The following is an 8,754-nucleotide window of genomic DNA, read 5'->3' on the forward strand; positions in this document are numbered from 1 at the left end:
GCCGACGGCGAGGGTCTTCACCCTAAATCGTCATGGAAATTCAAGGCCAGCACGGATCCTCATCGACCAGGGCTCAGAGATAACACGAGTTTCTGAGCGCTTGGTCAATCAACTTCATTTGGAGCGGAGGTTATCATCACTTTTCATTGTCGGCATCGGAGAAACCTCATCGGGGAGCACGTGTGGTGTAGTGACTCGCCTTACAACCGAGGCACGACCCCGTTGCTGAAATTAACATAAACACCCACATCTTGAGCAAGTTGACAACGAATTTATCCCCATTTACTTGCGAATCAACGATTCCTCATCAATTAAGAGAACTTCAACTGGCAGATCGTCAATTCTTAAAACTTGGGGCCATCGACATCATCATCGGAGCTGATACCTACGAGAGAATCATCGGCGAAAGAATCACTAGGTTCACAGAAAAGAAATTAATCGCTCAGGAAACCATCTCCGGCTGGATCCTCTGGGGGCCAGTCAGCTGCACCGGCTGTGCTCCGAAATCATCATTAAAAGTAACGAAGCAGACGGCGAATCAACAACTCTTGGATCTCTTGAAGAAATTTCGGACTCAGGAGGAACTACCGGATACATCATCATCGTCAGTTTTGACGAAGGCTGAAGCGGAGTGTGAACAACCCGTTATCGAGACTCATCGACGAGATTCGACGGAAGGATACATAGTGCGTCTCCCGTTTAAATCATCGTCAGCCGCCTTGGGGGATAGAGCATTATCGGCCAAGATATGGTTACAAAAGCTTACACGACGACTGTCATCGGATCGGGGCACTCATTCACGCTACAAGAAATTCATCGAGGAAATCAGGCCCTTGGACCACATGAAACGGAGCATCAACTGGAGATCATCAAGCAGCTAATCAACCTCTGCATGGTGCGCGGCACATTCTGGAACGGCTCGGGCTCTCATCGGGATCAGCTCCAACCATCGAATTTGAGGAATCAACGGTGAAAGTGCTGGGGCTATGCTGGCAACCTCAGGCAGACACATTTCACTACAAGGCGAAGAGCTTCAACCGGGACACGATCACGAAGCGCGTGATCCTGTCCGAGACTGCGCAAATTTACGACTCATTGGGACTCATCACGCCGGTGATCGTCACGGCAAAGACACTCATCCAAGAACTGTGGCTGCTCAAGCGCAAGTGGGACGATCAACTTCCAACAGCCTTCATAAAACGGTGGACACTCTTCAGGGCGGAACTTCGACAGCTGGGCAGCCTATCAATACCACGGTGGCTTCATCTATAGCCCGACTCGACGGATATTCAACTTCATGGATTCACGGAAGCATCTAATCTGGCGATGGGCGCATCGGTCTATCTTCGAACATTATCAGTGAAATCGGGAACGACTGTCACCCTGGTCTGTGCAAAGAGCAAGGTGGCACCACTCAAGAAAGCAGTAAGAGGGCATTATTAGCGAATTTCCCACGCTCCCTCCCCCCTTTTTCCGGGAAGTGCACGTGCACGTTCCCCCTCCCCTCTCGGCGGCATGCCTTTGAAGTGGTCGTCGGCGCGCTGGGGGGCCCCCTGGGGTGCAGGGCCTCACAGTTGGGGTCCGAGGGTCACAGGAAGTGGGTAGTGGGTGGAAAAGCGGTGGCGGGTGGAAAGTGGATGGTGGTAATAAGAAATAACTACATAACGCTCAATTTATAGGATTACATAAATTATTTATTCAGAAATTATTCTTATTGTCTAGGAAACATAATTTTCTTAATTGTAAAGGATGATGATGATGATGATGATGATGATTATTATTATTATTATTATTATTATTATTATTATTATTATTATTATTATTATTGATCAATTAATGAAGGTACATAATTTTTTAGTGGAACGCTATTATTATTATTATTATTATTATTATTATTATTATTATTATTATTATTATTGATCAATTAATGAAGGTACATAATTTTTTAGTGGAACGCTGATTACAATGTAAAATACCTTTGCCAGATAAGCTCTGAAAAGGTTTACTTAAATTTTTACGATTACAATTTCGATTTTGAGTAATTTTTTTAAACATTTTCATAATAATGCAATCGTAACGTTTTGTGTCTGAAGAAAATAGTTTATGAAAGGATTGTAAAGACCGATCATTGAACAACCAGTGAAGCACAGTAATGCAGTACTGGCCACAAACATCAGACGATATATCTTGGAGTCTTTTCTGGCTCCATTCATATACATGGCAATTTCGCTTAAGACGCTGAGCGATTCTTGTGTCGAAGGGCGGCATTCCGAAGCTGTCGAAATAGATTCCTCGTCCATTTGAACCGAGGTAAACGGCAACCCAGTGGCTTCCTGCTTGGTTGTGGTTATCGGTGTTGATGATGATGGCACAGGGCCGAGACCATGTCCAGGGGATACGGTCAGCAGGGTAGACGCCTCCAATTGATGCATCGGTATGGGGTAGTACCTTCAGGAGCTCAAGTGTATTCATAAGACGATGGTACGCAGGACAATAGTCGTGGCCTTATGACCCGGGTAGAAAAGGTTTATGGTGTGACACCTGCTCGGTTGTTTGGACGCAACTAACGTAATTGTGTGGTGAACCTCTATTAAATAGTTTAGTATTCTTTTTCAGCCACTGTAGTCGACAATAACTTGTCTTGTTGAGTCAATTTCCAACAAATTATCGTATTCAGCATATAACGGAGAATTTACATTTTGCTCTGTTGCTTTGTTGAATCGGACTTCAATACGAACACTCCCACTCTTGCAGATAAATCGGGAGTCAGGTCAAAGGCGAATAAACAAAAGCCGTCGGAATATGCTAGACGAGAAATGTTATTTCCATGGTCACTAAAATGCGTTCCAGTCCCCGCAAATAAAGTATTAAAAGCTTCCACATCTAGACACCCGTCAGAGGTAAAACTCGGTTGCAGGGGTTTCGTAGGTACTTGGCGTCCATCGACATTCAGGCATAAAAAGTTGATTCCAAAATTCTGGAAGTTGAAGGGATTCTTCTTCCTCGCTCCATTGAAACTGGCATTGTCAACAAATCCAAGTATAATTCTTTTAGGCAGTTGCCCTAAAATTGCGTTATCTATCGTCTCTCCCATAATTCCACTATGCAGAACAAAAGATTTAACCTCAACACCGGTCAAGGGATATTTTGCAGTTGTCTTTGCAAATNCTCGCTCCATTGAAACTGGCATTGTCAACAAATCCAAGTATAATTCTTTTGGGCAGTTGCCCTAAAATTGCGTTATCTATCGTCTCTCCCATAATTCCACTATGCAGAACAAAAGATTTAACCTCAACACCGGTCAAGGGATATTTTGCAGTTGTCTTTGCAAATGTTTTAGCGTGAGCTATCAATATTCCAGGGCTGAGTTTCACGCATCGAACAATTAAAGAGGCCTCCACAATATTTACTTTATAATTAAGTGTAGTATCGTCCATGAGACAATATTCATCCTTTGCGCGGATAAGACGAACACGTAGCTCTACACCGTTCATCAAAAATTTATCTTGATTGAAAACGTCACAATGCAAATGTCCCAGCAGATCAAACGGTCTTCCACCTTTCGTAAATACTTGTCGAGAGATTAGGCCTTTATTTTTTTTTCACATCAGCGCTCACAACTGCACCGTTATCCATAGCGCCAGAGGTATCAGTTGACCATAGAGCCATTCCAAGATACGAGGACTTGGCATCTTCTCCATAGTTGAGCAACGTTTCAATATATGCTCTATAGGCGTAGAGCTTATTTGGCGGCGTAACAACTTTTTGATTGAAATATACATCCACTTGGTTGAACATTGAATGCAAAAAATTATTCACAGGACCGATGGAATCCTCAACAGCAGCAGTGCCATCGGGTCTCAAAATTTTCGCTCGAATTTTTATCATAGTGTGTGCCAAATCAATGTATTCTTCTCCATAGCCTGGTACGATGAATTCGATTGGGGCGTCGTCCGATAAAGTAGACACAGGATTATAATAAACAAATTGAGAATTTTCAATAATCGTCTGCGTCGGGGGTATAGTGAACAGATCGAGCTCTGATGTCACGCACTCGGAAGAGTGTGAATGTAGAAATGATATGATTAGTTGAAAATATCGTATAAATCGCGAGTCTTCCTCTTGGATTTATTTTTTTTCACTTTTTTTCCTTTCTTCTTATTTTTTGGAATATTTCTCTTCTTTTTATTCTTCCTCATTTTGGATGTCTTGGCAGACCCGCGTCCAGTGAGCTTATGAGATGCGAGGCGTTTACGCTTTCTTTTATATCCTGATCCATGCATCATGGACCCTATTTTTTCCTGTGCCTTCGTTTTTAATTTTAATCCCGACTCCGCTAACCGAGCCTCCGGCGCCACCTTTAAGGGTTTTCCGTGTGTCACTACATCGCCTACAACGTTAATTCCCGCGTTGAGAGCTTCTTTACCGACTGCTCGAGCTGCACTACCGAGGAAGGGCAGAATTCGACGAAAGAGGCCCCCGAGGAAAGCCCCAATTCCATGGCCCCGTTGATATGGGCTCCCAACATAGACCCGTCCGAAATTATTATATCTCTCCACTGACCCTCCACCAGCCTGGTTCGCGTAATATGCAATGTAAGGACTCATTTTGCTCGTTAATCAATTCTCTTGAAATGAAGTGTCACGTTCAAGGGTCCGTACTCGAATGGTATCATTTCACCACGATTGCACCTTATATCTATTTCAATTGTGCGAAATGAGTATCTCATCAACGGAATATAATGAGGATTTGAAAAAGTAGCACAGTGTGTGGCTCCATATGTATAACCAGAAGCATTGAATGGTACCACTCGTAAAAGAGATGACTGCACATCACCTGTTACATAGGGTACACAAAGGTCACTATAGATGAACAAGCTTTCAGGTAAACCCCTGGCCAGACTGGCAGGTAGATATCCCTCACAATACGGCTTTGCGTTTGTGAAACTGTGCACGCGCCTCTCAAACCCCAACATATCAGCCAATTTATCCGAAAAGTCTAATGCGTGTACCGTGCTACCGCATGTTTTGGAGGTGCAATGTCTTCCAATTTTCACAAAGCCTTGTTGGGTAGAATACTCAAATTTTATATGATCCTTCAAGGGTGCAAAGTTATTCATGAAACCTACGAGATCGGTCAGGTCCTTGAAAACCGCAGTAGGTAGAAAAAATGTTTGTGGTAGATTTGCCTTGCCCTTATTGTCTTTTCCGCTACTAACAAAGTTGATGGAGGCATCTTTCCTATCACGTATATGTAAAAAATTACAAGGAAACTGTATTTCACTCAGGCCCACAACCCATTCTCCTTCCAACTCAACTTGTTTCGGGAGTAATGTTGTATATTTTGATGCTGTATTATCAGGATGATAGTCCATGCTGCTGTTGCTTGGGAGTACCATATAAAATTCGTTCCTCTTCATTTTTTTCCAATGACGTGCAGCTCTGACGCAGGTATCCACGAATCAAATTTATCAGGATATCCCTCCCAATGAACAAGAATTTGTTTATTTTTTCCTTTTCCTTTAGAGCGTATGACACGTTCAACTACGAATTCATCCTTGTCCGTTTGTTTATTGACAAGCACCAACTCTGGCTCGTAAAAAAATCCTTCAATTTGTTCATCAGCTAAATCTTTCAGCTCGTATATTGGTAATGATTGTTTGAGGACTGCTTTCGTTATTTGGAATATTTCTTTACTCCAATTAGTCTCATATCCTTTCTCAAAGATGCCTTTCGCTCGACTGATGCGCACATAGTCCCCAACTTTCTATTTAAAGGTTTCTTTACGAGATTTCTCCGACTTGTACCGATTTTGTATATTACGCCATGCATATGGAGCATTATCGATATTAACAGTCGCAGGTGCCATTTTTATTGATGAATGTCTCGAGTTGTTATAAGAGTCGACAATTTGTTCCAACACATCCATATATTTATATGTTCGACTATGTGTAAAGTAACGCCACATGCGCTCCTTCAGTGTCCGATTGAAACGTTCCACGATTGCGGCTTTTATGTCAGGATTACGCGCAACACGAAATTGAATTTTTTTATCAGAGAAAAATTTTTGGACACTGCTAGCCATAAATTCTTTTCCCTTGTCAGTTTGTATACAAACAGGCACACGACCACCGCTCCTTCCCATTATACGTTTAAAGCCCTCGAGTACCTGCGGTGCCGACTTGTCCTTCAATGGTTCAACCCAGGCAAACTTGCTTAAAACGTCAATGACCACAAGTAAATATGAAATCCCATCATTGTATGTCTTTAGTGATCTCAACTCAACCAAATCAGCCTCCCATACATCATCAATGTTTGTCACTGTATAATGTAACCGTGGAAATTTACGTCTGATGGGTCTATGGAGAGTATAAGTATTCTGTGCATTTAGCCAATTTTTTATTTTATTTTTTTCAATTTCATTCTTATATTTTGTGAGAATATTTCGTGCTCCCGTATAAGCCACAGGCTCTGGAGGATGAAAATAGGCCCCCGATAGTTTCTCTTCTTCTAAAATTGAAGCCATGATGAAAGTCCTGAGGTCTTCTTTTCTTTTTTGCCGTATGGAGAAAAAACTCGCACTCTTCTCTTCAAATTCCGACGAGTACGGTGCACGAGCGAGCTGCGGGGTGTACCACCCTCCTCTTCAAAGCTTTCGTCCTCCGAAATCTCAGGCTGTACTTTGGGCCTACTAGAGGGTATTTGCGGTACACGATGAAATTTAGGGTTACCCATAAACTCGCGAGGTGTATTTATACTATGGAGATACACGGCAAAATGTTCCCAGCCTTTAGCTTGACAAGTTTTACGGGCTCTGACCACATCTTGAATTAAATCGACAATATTCACGCCATCAAGTGATTGACCATTCAAAGTCACTTGTCCCCTTGCATCCCACTTGAGTTTTCTTCCAGTGTCTACTCTATCGATGTATTCCAAAATACCCGAGGCTTTTCTTTGGAAGGTCGCAGGTATAGTCGCTACAATAGCTTTTGGGTCATATCGTGTATCGGGCTCCGGGTCGGGGTCAGCTGCCGTCTGCACGGGAGATGACTTACTCTGTTCATTATAGAATAAATAGCGTCTCAAAACGTCATTATATAATTGCCATTTCTCATGATCATCCTTGGGTGTTTTTGAATTCAAAATTTCCAATAATTGAGCATCCAATCGACTTGTATTAGTGCCAGGGGTTTGAGCTGATAGTTGAATGTCTTTAGCCAGCTCCGTTAGAATGTGATGAACGTCATGTGTAAAATTTTTCTTCATTTTTTCCACACTATTTTCCGGCGCTAGTATCATTTTTCGTGCATGTTCTATGATTATACAACAGCTGAAATGATTGCGCTAATGAGAGGCCCCAATAACATGGGCAGGAATGCGCCGCCTTTCTGATTGAGAATTTTTTTCTTGCTGGATAAACTGTCTTTTGTCTGCCAACTTTCTCAAGATTTTTTTATGTTTACACAATTTCGATTTTTCACAATTTTTCAATGGAATATTCCCATGTAATAAATTCAGAGCACACTCGCAAATACAACGAATCAAATCTTTATTGGCGTGTTGTATTAATGCTCGTCGTAGTCTCGGTGGGGCGTGGATCAGTGCGTGTAATAAGGCTGTATTTTTTTCTCCGAGCGACTTGCGAACACAGCCGCTTCCAGAGCGACTTGTCTTTGCCATTACACACGAACGACTGGTACACCACGTGATGAGCCTCCCCCTTTTATATTGTTTTCCTTTCGTGGAACATAAACATAGTGATAGGGGTCGCTGGGGAATACACTGGTACGGAATCTGCAGTTTTCAGGAGTCGACTGTTTTAAATCAAGCAGCAAATATCCATGAGCCTGCGATGTCGCATCGAAATATGCCTCTTGTAAAAATTTTGGATCCTCAGGATATATCTGATGAGCCAAATGGGCAATTTGTACACGATCTCGAGGATTTTTGGATACGACAATATAATTTGTATTCAATGAAATATCTCGCTGTCCTTTTCCTTGGTGGAATAAATTTTGAGATATAAACATAACACTGAGATTTTTGTGATGACTGCCTTTTGTGAATAAGTCGACTATTGCACCATTCGATGATTCACGCATCAAGTCGTCCACAACAACCAATTTTGGTTTATTATCATCAAAATCTCCGGATCTTGGTAAACTCTCTCGAAATTCGACAAAAGTTTTGTCATAATCCGAATATCCATTCTGCCACTCAGCATGATAGAAAATCACTGTTTCAATCGGTGTATCACACATTTCTTTAATTTCTTTCAAAAATCTTTTAACAAAAAATGTTTTCCCACAACCTGTAGGTCCACAAATCATGGCAGTGAAGGGATGTTTCCACCTTGTATCCATGTTGCCGTCTGATTAAGCATTGTAAAAAACTCGTCATTTTATACACTTGTATAAGATATTCAAAAAGTAGTATGTATTTCAAAACGGCAGGGGGGTGTCGTAAGGCCCAAGCGTTTGACCTGCTAAGGGAGGCTATTCTCTCATTGGTCAAGGACAATACGCGTAGGCGTGTACAGGTAAAATACTGGAGATATACACTTGTCCCCCCTATGATCAATAGTAGGACACTGACTTTTTCCAATATAGGCTGATTTTTTTCTCACTTATCCACAGTTTCCTAAAAAGTGTTCGGAATGACGGACCCAAACGACTTACCAGGGCCTAGTGGTGCTTCTAGAGGAAATACCCCACCTCTGGAGTGCGATTTTGATTGGATAAATAATTTTAAT

The sequence above is a fragment of the Diachasma alloeum genome, unplaced genomic scaffold (assembly GCF_001412515.2).
Source record: "Diachasma alloeum isolate Michigan unplaced genomic scaffold, Dall2.0 Dall_scaffold_00476, whole genome shotgun sequence".
Classification (NCBI taxonomy): Eukaryota; Metazoa; Arthropoda; class Insecta; order Hymenoptera; family Braconidae; genus Diachasma; species Diachasma alloeum.